Source organism: Dermacentor silvarum, chromosome 11 (assembly GCF_013339745.2).
Source record: "Dermacentor silvarum isolate Dsil-2018 chromosome 11, BIME_Dsil_1.4, whole genome shotgun sequence".
NCBI lineage: Eukaryota > Metazoa > Arthropoda > Arachnida > Ixodida > Ixodidae > Dermacentor > Dermacentor silvarum.
The window spans coordinates 51,859,508-51,876,285 of record NC_051164.1 but is presented as its reverse complement, the minus strand read 5'-3'; the positions used below and the strand labels follow the sequence as shown (position 1 = coordinate 51,876,285).

The following is a 16,778-nucleotide window of genomic DNA, read 5'->3' as shown; positions in this document are numbered from 1 at the left end:
GAAATATTTTTGAACTATATCGATATAAGCAGCAGCAATAACGCACCATTCTCGTCTCAACAATCACCTACTCCCGGTGCGTGGAAAATTTTAACTTCGGCGAATAACTTGAATACGTTGGACGCTCTCTTTCCTTGTTTGTAATATATTCCACTTCGTAATAAATGCGATGGCGTGGAGGCAGCTCAATACACCAAAATGCGGGAAGACATTTGTGTGCTTTTCAGAAAGACGAAGTCCAACTTGCCCAAAATTCTTCCCTACTCTGTAACGTAACGTGACGTAACGAAGAATACTGAGGTCTGTTGCTGAGATTGACTCGGCTAACATAAGTACACACGCACACTCAAAATATGCATACACATTAAATTCACTGCTGTTTCTCCGATCTTCAATCATTTAATATAAATCTTATTTTAAATTCATATCCTATTGTCGTAACTACATTTGTTCGTAGTATACTCCTACAACGTACAATAAAAAAAGAGAAAGAGAAAAAGTGAGAGAGAGTTAAACAAATTTATTTAAGAAACGGTAGAGAGGTCAGCAACTGTGTTTGACGTCTATAGCCTGGTGCTCTGCATCAGGGTATAAAGCGGAAGGTGAGATATCTTGCGAATTGTATACTATAGGGGTGGGCGAATATTCGACACTTTCGAATAACGAATCGAATAGTGTCACATTCGATCCGGTATTCGAATCGAATAGTCACTATTCGTAAATGTGAACATATTTCGAACACTTTTCGAATATTTCAGATCGTAAACTGCGCCCAAATAAACATACAACTGGAGCAAGAGTGCGGTAACAGCAAGGGCACAAAACACGAAAACTTGCGTAGTAGCGCAGGCTACGTCACTCAGGTAGCCATACATTACAGGCTGTACAGCGATCATTCGCACTCTTTGCAGAGCCGTGCGCATGCGCAGAAACTACTTGTTTGCTCCTTATGCTACATTCGTGATTTTAATAAACAACGCTTCATGAAGTACTATGTTGTGACAGAAACTTGCTAACTTTAAACATCATCATCATCATCATCATCATCATCACCATCATCATCATCATCAGCCTATATTTATGTCCACTGCAGGACGAAGGCCTCTCCCTGCGATCTCCAATTACCCCTGTCTTGCGCTAGCGTATTCCAACTTGCGCCTGCGAATTTCCTAACCTCATCATCCCACCTGATTTTCTGCCGTCCTCGACTGCGCTTCCCTTCTCTTGGTATCCATTCTGTAACCCTAATGGTCCACCGGTTATCCATCCTACGCATTACATGGCCTGCCCAGCTCCATTTCTTCCGCTTAATGTCAACTAGAATATCGTCTACTCCCGTTTGTTCTCTGATCCACACCGCTCTCTTCCTGTCTCTTAACGTTACTCCTAAGATTTTTCGTTCCATTGCTCTTTGTGCGGTCCTTAACTTGTTCTCGAGCTTCTTTGTTAACCTCCAAGTTTCTGCCCCGTATGTTAGCACCGGTAGAATGCAATGATTGTACACTTTTCTTTTCAACGACAGTGGTAAGCTCCCAGTCAGGATTTGGCAATGCCTGCCGTATGCACTCCAACCTAATTTTATTCTTCTGTAAATTTCTTTCTCATGATCAGGGTCCCCTGTGAGTAATTGACCTAGATAAACATACTTTAAACATACTGAGATGTGAACATCTTTTCGTATTCATTTGGTAACGGCTGTTAATGATTCGAAAACTATTCGAAAACTATTTGAAAGGTATTGCATATGAGATTCGATTCGCTTTTGACACTATTCAATTCGTATTCATGCAATTCAATCACAAGAACCACTATTCGCATACAACAATATTATATTCTTCCGCAAAGAGAAAATTACACTCTTACATTGATCTACAGAGCCAGGGCGAGTCTTGTTACGGCGTGAAGCCGGGGCAAAAAAAAAAAGAAGAAAGAAAGAAAACTGAAAACAGAAAAAAGAAACAAGAACACTAAGAAAGATAGAACGCTAAAAAAATTATTGCTGACGAACTTATACGCTGCGCGTCAGGCTTTAAACATGCTCTATAGCGGAAGTACGTATTCTGTATGAAGAAGAATGCAACACAACAGATCAGAATGCAACGAAGTACGAGCAAACAGACAGCGAAATATGGCAGCGGAATGCGACTAACTCCCATTTCACCGCACAACGATTGTTCTTTTATTAATTTGAGCACCGTAACCGACAGTACTGCTGAACGGTGCAAAGCTAGAGAAGTACTATGTTCAAACGGCGTGACAAGACAATTGACCTCGGCCGTACGATAACCGAACGCGAAAAGAATTAACGAGCCAAATAAGATTCCTGCGACGGGGCTATCGTAAAACGAGTTCCAGTTCGGATCTCTTGATGTAGGTAAAGCGGGAAATACGCAATAAGAGGACGCCAGTCTCGGTAGCACTGGCGCGACAGTAAAAGAGCAATAAGAAATGGAAATGAGAACACGACGTCGCCACGCCGAACGCACGGCTGCGCCTGTAGCGACCGAGTCACACTATACGTATATTAAATCAGCATCTCATTTTGCTAATTGCCGCCCTTAAGCGAAATCACTGCCCCTGCGCAGAAGAGGAAAAGCGTGGGCGCTTCGAGAGAAACAAATGGACGAAGGGGAAGCAAAAAGCAGAAACAAGACGTCCAACTAATGAAATCGTTGATTGCTTCCTGGTGAAGAGAGCCAATTCAGTGCTCCAAATATAATAATTAAATAAGTATGTAAAAAAAAAACAGCCGAGTGGCGCTTTATTCTCGTTGCTGAAAGGCGATCCAATCAGAATCGCTCACGTGTGGCCTGCCGTCAAAGAAACTTGCTGTGTCCGTTCGCGGATATTAGTGACTTCTTTTCCATCCCCGAAAGACGAGCAGAACAGTAATAAATATGATCCGCGTTGTTGCGGGGGTGTTCCAGCCGACGAAAATCTGAAATCACTAAAAAATACGAGGGTCGAAATAAAATGATATTCTTCATAGAAGCGGCCGAATTGCAAACTTCCGCGGAATTTGGTAGTACAATTACTAATTAATAGGGCTGTGCGAGTATCCACACTTTCGAGTACGAATCGATTAGTCCTCGCTATTGGATTCATATTCATTTCCAAAATTCACCATTTGAAGATGTCGAATGTTTTTCTTTTTTTGTTCGCACGCAAGAGATAAGAACACTTACTGGAATCACCAAGGCGCAAGAGAGGCTCACAGACTATTCCGAATCATTCGCCGGCAGGATAGGCGTAGTTGCTGTAGAGTTGCCGTACTCCCGGAGAAAACGCGTGAGGTAGCAATAGCTTCCACTCTAGTAATTTCCAGTTAGTCCATAAGCATGGCTCGCCTTCGGCAGCTTACACCATTTCACTAATTATGAAAAATAATTTGTTATTAGGAGCAACTCACCCATTCTTTCCTTTAGATCAATTGACGTGCTGACTGATTTATTGATTGAATGATTGATTACATCCTCACATTACCCAAACTTCTCAGTTGTATAGCGTTTCGGATTTCGCGTAATGTCCTCAGGAAGCATAGACCTTTCCATGCTTTCGTGTTCATATGCAACACTCCCCTATCCACAGAATTCAGCGTATTTCTAACACTTTTCGCTGTAATGTTTTTTTTTATTCCTGAGCGTTGCATTGTTCTGTCGTAGTGATCTTAACCCGCAACTCAAGTCCGATTCTCCTTTCTCTACTGAACTTACCTTGTGTATTTTGTTGCATGTAAACTGACCTTTTTATATTGATTCTGTTTGTTTTCTCGTACTATGCCATATGTTCTCGAGTACTGTTCATCACATCGCAGTTTTTTTTTGTTTTTTTTTTTTTAACTTTCATTCTTTTGTAGTTGCATTTTTCTTCTGCCGTATGCACGGACAAGCCTTCAGACCTTAGTGTTGTTCCAGGGCTCGTTAGGTAAATAATCGCTGATTATTTATTATTATTTCAGTTTCGCCTGGCTTTAATTATGAATTTTAAATACGCACATTGGAGGCTCAATAAAGGGAAATATTATTTGACCTGTATATGTAAATCACACTGCTACAACACAAAAAAAAGCCACTCTTGTCGTGACAAGATGCTTGTAAACCTGCCGCGCTAGCCCAGTGGCTATGGTTTTGGCTCAGCTATGACCACGGAGTGGCTATGATTCAGCTCGATGTCACGGGTTCGACCTCGGACGCGGCGGCCGCATTTCAATGGAGGCGGAATGTAAACACGCTCTTGTGCCGTGCATTGTGTTGCACGCAAGAGAACCACAGCTGGTCATAATTATTCCTTAGTCCGCCTATACGGCGTGCCTCGTATTTTCATCGTGGTTTTGGCACGTAAGGTCTCATAATTTTTTTTCTAAAGGCTCCATAAGCCCGGAAAGGCAGAATAATATAAACAGGTGGGGACGCCTTCTTGAAGTTCCCGCACCATTTCCCGCGACGCCAAGGATGTTCACACTTGTCGATGAAGAAATGCCAACATTGAGGTTGAGAACATTGATGTTGCCTGCTCAACAATTGACAACAATAGACGGCATTGATGTTGCGTGGTCATGCGTAGCTCTTTCAGGCGCGAATGAAATCTGGCAATGAAAAAAAATTATCTTAACATCATTTTTGACTCTCCATGCTTCAAGAAAAGAGCCATTAAAAGATGGAAACATAAACTTTATTGTTAATTGTTTTCCGTGGTGTCCACATTTGTGGACAGGGCGCCTTAACCCGGAAAAATATTGCACTGTTCGCTTATCTAGATAAGTGGCGCAAAACATTTTTCCTGCCATTCTTCCTTGATTATCTAAACATTTGCAAACTACTTTGTGTGGTAAACACGAAAGTAATGATTCTGAGTCGACAGGCACAAGAAAACGTGACGTTTTCGGCAGCGAATTCGGCTCTTCGCTGCGCATCTCTCACAGCGGCAACACTGTGCATTTGGTGTGCGCACGTGCCAGCGATCGTACCTGCCATACCTAATGGCAGCGGTTGGAAGTAACTGCAGTGTGGCCTTCTTGACAACGGGTTGAGAGCTGTCATTGCTTGGCCTACCGCGCTTTTTTGGAGCATTTCTGTTGCAAGTGAACAGGCTGAGCGCAATGTCTGCTTGGAACGCCATCATGTCCATGGTGTTTCTCTGTAGGAGCTTCTCAGCGCTTGCGTTCCTGAGGTACTCTAACCAGCTGTTGCTCAGCGCAAAACACAGGAAATCAGAAATCACCCTGACGGGCCACCGTATGCGCCAAGTCTTGCTCCGCGCATTCATCATCCGAGAGATCTGCACCGGATACGTCGCCATTTTAAATTTTCGCTAAAAGTTCGTCGACAGTCTGGTCATCGACCTTACTTCTCTCTACCACATGCTTAGAAAGGCCTGAAAAAATAAGAGGTTTTGATTATTTTAGCCAAGGTGCGTCAAGTGCTATACAAGGCAGCTTGCTCAGAAAGGCGGTATTGAGGCGCGCTGTCCACAAACGTGGACACTAACTTTCGGTAGTTGCGTGCGGCACTCTTACACTTGGTACTCCAAGAAAAGGTAGTATTTGACCATCACGAAACATTGATTATTACAAATAAATGGCTTTTGAGTGTTTTTAATGACGTTAATACCATGAAAAGAAATAAAAATTAAAGCTACTTGCGGTTCGAACCGTAGAAGCTTGAAGCGGCCTTTTTCCCGCGCTTTCTGATCATTAATTCGTATGTCTTCAGGGCGATGGCGCCACTTGTCAAATAGAGAAAGGAAAGGCGCGTTGGCCCGCACTTTTCAAATCACATTTTTCAATCTGTGTTTGGAACTAAGCGAATGCAAAGTTGGTGTCCACGTTTGTGCACACGGCGCCTGAAGGGGGTAGTTAATTTTCTATAGGTATATACAGCGACCGCATTGTATTCTAGAAGAGCGAAAGACAGAACCTAACAAGATTAAGTATATTTTGCTTGGTCACAACGCTTTCAATATTGTTACACTGCTCTTCACAACATCGAGGAAGAGGAGCACGTCACAATATGAAACCACAATATACTTTGAAATAAGTAACCTCGCACTGACATACAGGTGCTGAAGTGTAACCGCAAAGCTAAAAAAAATATCTGAAAAAAATTACTTCAATTTTGTCGTTTGAGACTCAACCTGTTTCGGGAAGGTGAAGCAAAATATAGTTTTGCAATACTACTTTATTTATGTATATCGATTCAGTGTTCAGCTGTACTGTGATCGCTCTAAAGTCAATTAATTAAAACAGTCAGTGCAACACCTATAGGACACCGAATAAACAAAAAAAGAAAAAAAAAACAATGATGACAAAGCGCGACGCCGCGTTGAGGTTCGGTCCTCCCTTGCGGCAACTTATCTTTTAGTCCAGTTTTATATTTTTCTATCTGGTTATTTCTGCAATTCAATTACACATAACCATTACCTTTCCTTATGACATCATTGTATTTAAGTTCGTGCGGTTGCGATTAAATGAAAATCGGGCCCCTCTAATTCCTCTCGCTCATCAGTGAAATTCCGTTCTTTAATTTTGTAATGGTGATTACCGTGAGAATTATCATGTCTCTCGGGTTGTGCAGCATGGCGATTAAGAATGGAATTATTTTGACACGAATTACCTATTTTAAGACGGTCATCGAAGAAGCACGTGATGCATAAACATACCAGGCTGAAAGAATTCGTTTTCGCTCGCAAAGTGATTGCAGGGGATGTTTGCTGTAGGCCTCGTGGAAGAAGATACAGCACCTAATTGCTACTTGGTTGGCCCGAGGTTTCGGGCCTACCAGACAGTTGCGGGAATACGCTTCATCTGTGTGGGATGCCTACCATGGATACCTGATTACTTCACTCGAATTCGTACACAATAACTCCGTTCGCTCCATTCTTTCTCCTTATAACGTACTGTCAGTGTAATATCAATGAAGACTATACTCTAGCCCTTCCTTTTCTGGCGCCACGTCGTCAAATATCCCGTTTGAGACTATTTCACAATTATAGTACCATAATTATACGCTTCGCGACCAAGAAATCTCTAGGCCTCAGTATTTCTCCTATCATGTCGACAACCGTGATAAAGTCGGCATGGCATCTTGTGATACTCAGTCATTTTACCTTTATTTTTTGCCCCTTACACCCTTAGATTGCAGCGCGAGTGGCCGCTCGAGGAACTTCGCGTTTATTCGCGGGCTTCTTTCATGGCCGGCAAAACACTTTTATGCAGCACGCATTGAGCAACAGAAAGCTGCATCGGGAATTTATCAACTTGCTCGAAAATTTTCTCATTGACACTTTTTTTGGCTAGATATTCCACACGTTGATGAATTCATTAAAACTTTAATTATGAAATTAGGCCGAATGCAAAAAAATAATCTGAGTATCTACAAGCGACGGAAACAACGTTACCTTGGTTCTGTCCAGTCGCGTGGCATTTGCATATCTTCGAATCTTGGTGCATGATAGTTGGGACACCCTGTATGCATCGGAGCACCGTTAGTTGTACTTAGCTCCTCGAAGAAGCAGAACAGTGAGCTCCTGGAGAATATGTCGCGATGTAGTGAACGCGGTTTAAAACGAGGCTCCGGAACTCCATACAGGCTCGAAGCAATGCTAACGCGTCTCTCAGGCATTTACCGCTAAATTTCCGCTGAAGTTTCCTTTCGTTAAACGAATGGCTTTATTTGGCTTTTTCGGCCATTTTCGCGGTTGGCGGTTGCTGGTCGGTGCATCGTTGGCGGTGGGACTTTCACCGCTGATAAGAAGGGCGCCTGCACTTTCGCAACCGAGTTGGGGGGTACGTTCGCTACCAAAGAGGTCTTCGAGCGAACGCGGTTCTAGCAAACATAAGGGACATTATCAGCGGTAAAGTAAATCATTCGTGAAAATTCTGTTAAACCTCGAGGGCTGTTCCGCAGGTTGTGAAGACACGTAATGGGCAAACAAGCGAAGGCAGAACTTATCTCCGGGAACAGGCTAGAGTCAAAACAAGGAACGAGATAAAAAGGGCTTCGTAAGTCAAGCTGTCTGTCATAGCCAGGGAAAAGAGGTGATGAATACGCAAGTCCACCCGTAAGCCTACTACATCGCGCTTAGGCGCCGCGCCGCGCCGCGCACCCTGCAGAGAAACCTAAATAGCGGCTCTTTCGTTCATGTAACGTCTCTCGTAATATTGTATATAATAGCATGTATTATATTTTCGTAAGATATATGCAACTATAGCTAAGACAACTGCCGCTGTAAGTTTTCCTCTTTTATATTGTTATACTTTTTCCGTTCCACTGTCTACAATAGCGGGCTCATACCGACTCCCATACAGCGCACAACCCTTACCTACGGACTTATATGACTTGCAGGTGGCTACGCTGGTTTTCCGGTGAGTGCTCACAGTTAGGGGTGTGCAAATATTCAATATATCGAACACAATATCGAATAGACATTGCTATTTGTTTCGTATTTGATTCGAAGAAACACAATCAGTAATCGAAATGGTGAATATTCGCGGCTGTTGTAATCTATGAAATGACTGTACTTTTGAAGCTCTCTGGGGAGAAAAAAGAAACGCCGCACACGGGTGGACTGTTAATGATTGTGCTGCAGAACAGCCGGAAATTTCTGGAAATACTAGCAAGACAGAGACGACTTTATTTCTTTAGGCCAGGTAGTCGGCTCCTGAGCTTGTGCGTTCTGACCTGCTATAGTCAGCTCTGGGTAAAGGAAAAAAAGGGAAGGAAACACGGATGGAAGACGAGAATTTACCGCCAAATCATTTCGCGTAACAAAGCATGACACAGCAGACTACGGAATACCTCACAAGGCGTCTAAAGTACGCATTGTGTCTCCGATGGTGTGTAAATTTTTCTATGCCATTCTTTATATATACGACTTTAATATTATGCATAAGGTGAAAACAATACGTAGAGCCAACCAGACGCATTTCTGGTTAACATTCCTGCCTTCATTTTCTCTCCTCCTCCTCTTTTGCTCTAGTACTGCATAATTATTGTCCCAAATTAACAAAACTGTTGCGCGTGGACTGTGTTCACTTATTGGCAAAATTCATTGTTCTTGTTTTCATTGCTCGGTTGTTACAGTTTATATCTTAGCTGTATCTTTAAATTTTTGCGAGCCGTAGACGAACAAGGTAGTGTCTTCAAGTTCTGGTTGTGCTTTTCGGCTGGTTATAAATACGACCTTGCGTGAACGGCCCTACGTTGTTTCCGTTGTTGTTGCCCTTGTGCCAGAACCAATATCACATTTTTTTCTTCTCTGTGACGTTAACATGCAGTGAATGTTGTGGGAAGTCCTGCCCATATTCCTTGTCATTATAGTAAACATATAATGCGGTGCCGGAGACCTCTGAAAAAACTTTTCTAATAAATAAAACCTTATTTTATGTGGCTTTAACTCTATTAATGTAGCTTTAATGTTGTAACACCCAGTTTGTATTTGTGTTAATAAACCTTATTTTATGTGGCTTTAACTCTATTAATGTAGCTTTAATGTTGTAACACCCAGTTTGTATTTGTGTTAGTTGCCTTAAGCCCAACCTGCAACAATATCGTAAAAAATAAATCATAATTATACGAAACACCACCAGAGAGTCGTCCGAAACCGACCTTTAATAAATAAATAAATAAATAAATAAATAAATAAATAAATAAATAAATAAATAAATAAATAAATAAATAAATAAATAAATATTTGAACATTCAAGGTGCAGCGCGTTCTGACCCGCTTACGATCGATATGTCCTCCCTACACGCGTGGGAAGGCCGTACTTTTACCCCGGGCGGCTGCGATTCTAAACGCTGCGGTCACCAAGAATGCCCCCGGCGACAGCCACTCGCCCCCCTGTCTCTTCCTTCCTATTACGCCCAAAAGCACGCGCGACCACATCCGCCAGCTGCACTGATGTCGTGGCTGCTCCTTTTGTTGCTTTGATGCTCTTTTTCAGTTTCCAAATCACCGTCGTCGCGCTTCTATACCGTAACGCTTTCCCAGGAACATTCGCTCCGTCTCATTATTTTCCCACGGAACCTTTCCTGCTAGCTCCAACGCGGTCGCCTCTATCCAACCCGGTGGGACACTGGTTGTATTTTTTAACGCCAATAGCCTTCTTTGGTTCTTACGGCCGTTTTAGTGGCTGATTGATGGTTCGATTCAGCAAGGAAAACGTTGGTTCGCTCGGTCGCTAGTTCGTTATTTCACTCGTTAGTCCGTCCGTCCGTCCGTCCGTCCGTCCGTCCGTCCGTCCGTCCGTCCGTCCGTCCGTCCGTCCGTCCGTCCGTCCGTCCGTCCGTCCGTCCGTCCGTCCGTCCCGTCCGTCCGTCCGTCCGTCCGTCCGTCCGTCCGTCCGTCCGTCCGTCCGTCCGTCCGTCCGTCCGTCCGTCCGTCTCCGTCCGTCCGTCCGCCCGCCCGCCCGCCCGCCCGCCCGTCCGCCCGTCCGACCGCCCGTCCGCCCGTCCGACCGCCCGCCCGCCCGTCCGACCGCCCGCCCGTCCGTCCGTCCGTTCGTTCGTTCGTATATTCGCCTACACTGACAGCCATCGTTCATGGTTTCTGCTTAGTTTTTTTTTTCGTATCGCGTGTAGAGCAGCTAAATTCTCAGCTTTCAGTAAATTCCTCGTTATCGCCTCGTTTTGATTCTTCGTGCTGACCAGCCACGGTGGCTGAGTCAGTGGCCACGGCTCTACTTGAACACGAAATTGTGGGTCGACCGAATTGCAACCACGATGGCCCTGTGTGGAATGCAAATACTCTCGCATGCTTAAACACACTGGCAATCCGAACGAGCAAAAAAAACACCCAAGAAAAACACAGTTCGTGCTGTCACGTGGTATCTGTTAGATAAAGTTTCACGTTCACGGATTGCGGGTGGGCGCAATCAATTCAGGCCTCAATGCATTATACGGCATCTCCCATAAATCCGGGGACGTTCAATTTGGCCAGTTACGACTTTAAGCCTTATGAATGGACGGGTACGAATCAGGGAACCCGATTAATAAAAAAAATTAGGGGCAGCTTCACAACAAGTGGCGCGAAGACTGGGCAAACAGCGAAACTGGTGTCCCTTCCCTAGCTTTAACTTTGCCTTCGTTTGATTAACTTGGTTTGGCTTGGCTGGGTCTTAGCTCTAACTTTGCTTAACTTTCTTTGGCTTGGCTGGTTCTTAGCTTTGTCTTTGCTTTCCTTTGATTAACTTGGTTTGGCTGGTTCTTAGCACGCAGTCTTCTAAAGGCCACTTTACAGTCTGAGGTAGGATGACGCGCGAGCGCGCTCGGCACGGGGACGCCACGCCAGCGAAAGCGCAGGATACGTCGGCCGCGCACGTGCTGTTGCGAGGGTAACCTGGGAGAGGCTGGTAACCGCGCCAAGCGATGACGTCACGTGCGTCGCCTAGCAACGACTCGCACCAGCTGTGCGGGGCGTTGCTAGAAAACGCGCGGTGACGTCATCGCCAGGCGCAGTTTTCTGCTAACGCTCCACGGCCGAACCGAAAGATTAAACAGCTCCGCTGTTAAAAAGTCTTGTAATTAATCGTTTCTCGTTCTGATCCTCCCATTGAGTAAGAAACATATGAAGCCAGCAGACAATGCAGCCGAGAAAAGGATACACTGTTTTATTTGAAATATAGAACACGAGGAAGGGAAACAGCAGTACAATTGAAGACGCGCATTCTTCTTGAGCTATGTGCGAAAAGACAGAACTGTTTTAAATGCGAATCATTTCTTGGCGAACATTTGCTACTTTGACAGTATCTATCTATCTATCTATCTATCTATCTATCTATCTATCTATCTATCTATCTATCTATCTATCTATCTAATCTATCTATCTATCTATCTATCTATCTATCTATCTATCTATCTATCTATCTATCTATCTATCTATCTATCTATCTATCTATCTATCTATCTATCTATCTATCTATCTATCTATCTATCTATCTATCTATCTATCTATCTATCTATCTATCTATCTAGCCGCCTATGTCTTCGTGCTCTGATGGTCGTTTCGTTAACTTTGTACGTACCCAAATTGGCATACTATGACAAGAGTATATGACGAACATAAATGATATGTCATCACATGAATGTCATGACATGCGTGTCGTGTAGGTGATGAAACCGCCGCCTACGTCTTGGTGCTCTCCTGGTTGTTTCGTTAACATGGTAGGTAGCAAACTTGGCATAGTATGACAGGAGTGTATGACGAATATAAGTGATAGGTCATGACATGAATGTTGTGACATGCGTGTCATGTAGGTCATGACAATTACCCAGCGAAAAAGATTAATACTCAAAAACCACAGGAATGGGTTCGGACGTGGGCACTAAGTGAAGGAAACACTAAATGATGATGGCAGAAATCATAGTCCTGAGCATGACTCAGCATGAAGGACAATGACTCGGCGAAAAAAGATTTGCACTCAAAAGCCACGGAAATGGGTTTGGGCGTGGGTACTAAGTGAGTGAAACACTAAAGGACGATGGTAAAAGTCATAGTCATGACCATGACCCAGAAAAAACATGAATGACTCAGCGAAAAAAGATTAACACTCAAAAACCACTGAAATGAGTTCAGAAGTGGGTAATAAGTGAAGGAAACACTAAAGATGCTGGTAGATGTCATAGTCATGAGTCATGAATGACTCAGCGAAAAAAGATTAACACTCGAAAACCACTGAAATAGGTTCGGACGTGGGTACTAAGTGAAGGAAGTACTAAAGATGCTGGTAGATGTCATAGTCATGAGCATGACTAAGCAAAAATGACAATTACTCAGCGAAAAAAGATTAATACTCAAAAACCACAGGAATGGGTTCGGACGTGGGCACTAAGTGAAGGAAACACTAAATGATGATGGCAGAAATCATAGTCCTGAGCATGACTCAGCATGAAGGACAATGACTCGGCGAAAAAAGATTTGCACTCAAAAGCCACTGAAATGGGTTTGGGCGTGGGTACTAAGTGAGTGAAACACTAAAGGACGATGGTAAAAGTCATAGTCATGACCATGACCCAGAAAAAACATGAATGACTCAGCGAAAAAAGATTAACACTCAAAAACCACTGAAATGAGTTCAGAAGTGGGTAATAAGTGAAGGAAACACTAAAGGGTGCTGGTAGAAGTCATAGTCATGAGCATGACTCAGAAAATGACAATGGCTCAGCGAAAAAAATTGACACTCAAAAACCACTGGAATGTGCTCGGACGTGGGCACTAAGTGAAGGAAACACTAAAGGATTGCGGTAGAAGTCAAAGTCATGACCATGACTCAGCGAAAAAATGAGAAACACTCAAAACTAATGCAATGGGTTTCGATGTGGTACTAAGTGAAGGAAAAGGCTAGAGGTTGATGGTCGAAGTCATAGTCATGAGCATGACTATGGCTTTCGAATTAAAGTCTCTTAGGTGTAGCTAAAGGGACTCCTGAGGACTCATGACATGAATGTCATGACATGCGTGTCATGTAGGTCATGAAAGAGCTGCCTACGTCTTGGTCGGTTCGTCAACTTGGGAGGCTCCCCGCACACTGCTTCGCATAACATCGATTCCTACAGGCCGCGGGATCTGCCGTCTGTTTTCGTATATAATGCAAGAAGAAAGTACGACCAGCCACCAACTAGGCGCTTTAATGGCGACAACTAGCCGGTGGGAGCTGGACCGGCAACATGATGCTCTACCACCTGAGTTACGGCGGTGGTAGTATTATCAGCCGCAAGCGTCATGGCCATTAAATAAACCGCCGGCGTATGTAAGGGGTTAGTATCCGCGGTTGTGGCTATGGCGTTTTGGTGCAGAGTAGGAGGTCGCAGGTTCAACCACCAAGTTTGCCTTGCCGCTACAGATTGGAACAACCTGGCCCACCAAATCGCCGCCATCACTTGCCCTCGTACGTTTATGGAGAGTGTCACTGCACACTTTTCACAATGAAAGTGACTTGTGCTAACATACTTATATGCTCGTGCAATTTAGTTTGTATTATTTAGGTCTATGTGTTTGCGCTGACGTATGTAACACTTTAACTCATGTTGTTTTCTTTTGTTCTTTTATTGTTTGCGTGTTCATTTCTGTATTATACAAATTATGTACTAATGTATTCCCACCCCTTATGTAATACCCCTGTCAAGGGGTCTTTAAGGTATTAAAATGAAATGAAATGAAAAAAGAAAAGAAGAGGCGAACGCTCGCGTACATAGTAAGGTGCACGTTAAATTTCTTTCTTTCTTTCTTTCTTTCTTTCTTTGGATTTATTAAAGGCAAATTCGGTACAAAATTGCCTTGGGAGACACGGCTAAAGGCTGAGGAAATGCCTGACTTGGCCGTGCCACCCTGGCAGCAATAAGCGCAGATGGTCGAAATTAACGCATCGTCTCTCAAAGCCGGCGGGTAGTTTTTGACGCTAAACCACGTAATTTTTTTAAATTGTAGTGACAGTGCCTTAATTTTGCGCACCACACGATTTCGCACTCGTAACACACATCCTCAATCTCACAGGATCTATCACCGGTTGATAGATCCTGGGTGTGGGGATCTATCACCCCACAGCCGTCTAGCCGTTGTATAGCCGGACACAATCCATCACGGGTCGTCAGGTGTGAAACACAACAAAACAAAGCGACGGAAAATAAGTTCATCACTTCGAGGCATGAATCACTGGCTTATAACCGTCCATTACGGGTCTGGCGCATTGCCCGCTACGTTCCGGGAAGTTGAAGGAAAGAACTATAACAAAAATCACCGAGGTGGTGTCAGTACAATGATTGAGCACTCCAATTCAGTGGTACAGCTGAACGGGGAGCTGGCATGACGTGAACGCAACTGCTGGATGTCATGAGCTGCTAATTACACGTGCGCAAATTGTTAAGGGTGCTCAGCAAGACGGCGACAAGTCAAAGAAAAGGAGAACGTGTTAGAAATAGGCGCCATTGAAACAAGGATAAAGCTAAGAATGACATAGATGAATGAGCCTGTATTCCGCGATGCGGAGGACCCATTTGGGTCAAGCGCTGCGAAATTCTTGCTTAACTGAAGGGCGTGTTTAGCAAATGTTAAATATATGAAAGGAATACTATAGCGTATTGTTATAGGAATGTCATAAGAAACACTTCAAATAAAAGAACACGAACAGTTGTGCATATGCTGAAGTGTGGAAGTGCTAAAGAAAAGGAAAAAAAAAATCAGTGGTGATGGAACGTCCTTACTATAAACGAAAAAAAAAAGACAAATATTTATATGGCCTCGCGACCTAGGCGTTAAATGAATTAAAAAGAGTCATTGCTCTGCAAATGAAAGAAATAAAGCTGACAATTTTTCTACACAATAACGTATGCATACCAGGTGGCAGTCGTCCGTGTGCGAAATACGGCGATCGCCTTGCTCTACTCCATCTCTGATGTAGCCACTCTAATGAAGCGGACTCAGTACATTGAGCCTGACAACTCCGGTCACTTTTCGAAAGTGTGCACTTTGCTCGCCAGTACAAGTATATACAAAAGCGAGGCGCCCGCCTACCTCATCTTCGTAGTGCCTATATTTTTAACGCGAGAGCGTTAAAAGCCCCACGTGGCAGAAAATCCCGCGTCGGCGCCAGCGTCGCCATCCGCGGCCCGAAATATCATCCCGAACCACCACGACCAAGCAGGACCTCCGAGTGGTGCAGATGCGTTAGTGAAATAATTGAATTTATCAAAGTAAAATTCCTCATAAAATCGCAAAGTACGACTTAACCACAACCTACAGAGGTGACAGCGTCGGACTGTAATTTGAATATATGAGAAAACATAATTCTACTACGGGGAATCTCAAAACCCTTTTCCAGCATTTATACAATTCGTACAGCGGCGCGCCGCGATTCGCTCCTTGCAACAACACCATCCAGATGGGGCTCGCTTCCTCAGCAGCCGCGCGCGGAGGCGAAGTGTGAGGAAAAACAATGCTGCAGTTGCCGGGAAGCTTGATAAGCAGCCAGGGATCTTTGAATGCTATCGCGTTCTACTCTTAAAGGCAAAGCTTCAGTGTCCTCGATTTGTTTAACATCTATTTGATATAATTTCGAAAATACCGCAATACCGGATACGTAGCCGTCGGCAGCAGCACCGCTAGCGCTTTCTTGTGATGTTCAGTGGAACCAGAACGCATGAAACTGTTACTGCGCAATAACAGCCTCAGCATTGCTGCTCTTGTAAAGGGATAGACAGAAGCAACGTGATGAATGTGTAATGACTCTTTTCCTTCCACGAAAAGCAGGTGCAAACACATACACAACACAACACAACACAACACAGACGCGCAAACGCGCCCACGCACAAAGACTTTTCTCGCGATGGCGCTTCGTGGTTGAACAAGCCGCCACAAGGTGTCGCTACGAACGCCGCACTGCTACGGCCCTTCATGAGCCGATGTGAACCTGTGTGCGTCTGTTCGCGGTCGCAACTGCCTGATCTTGCGACAGTTGGCTCTTCATGAAGTCGCGTTATAGTCGTAGAGCTTTCTTGAATACACCGCCGCTTATGTACAACGTTTCCTGGCTTGCTTAATTGCGCCTGAAGTATCGTATTGAAGCAGGCTGACGGACAGGGATCCATTATTAACTGAGCACAAAACCGCCGGAACAATGTATGAAGTTGCGTACTCGGAGAAACAACTGGCGCTGTACGAGCGATGAAGAAGTGACGGAAGAGCAGCGGAGCGGTATGACGTACAGATGCACGTGACAGGAAGAGCCATGGTGGTTGCGAGTCGGGGAAGCGGGCGAATTAGATTGCGCAATACTATATTATCAG

At 44.2% G+C, this 16,778-nt stretch overlaps 1 protein-coding gene across 1 annotated transcript in view; it reads right to left on the bottom strand.

Annotated features, from left to right (window-relative positions):
* LOC119432915 (glutamate receptor ionotropic, NMDA 2C-like) overlaps window positions 1-16,778 on the bottom strand; it is an 83,026-nt gene that overhangs the window by 39,187 nt on the left and 27,061 nt on the right. The gene's annotated exons all lie outside the window — the stretch shown is intronic.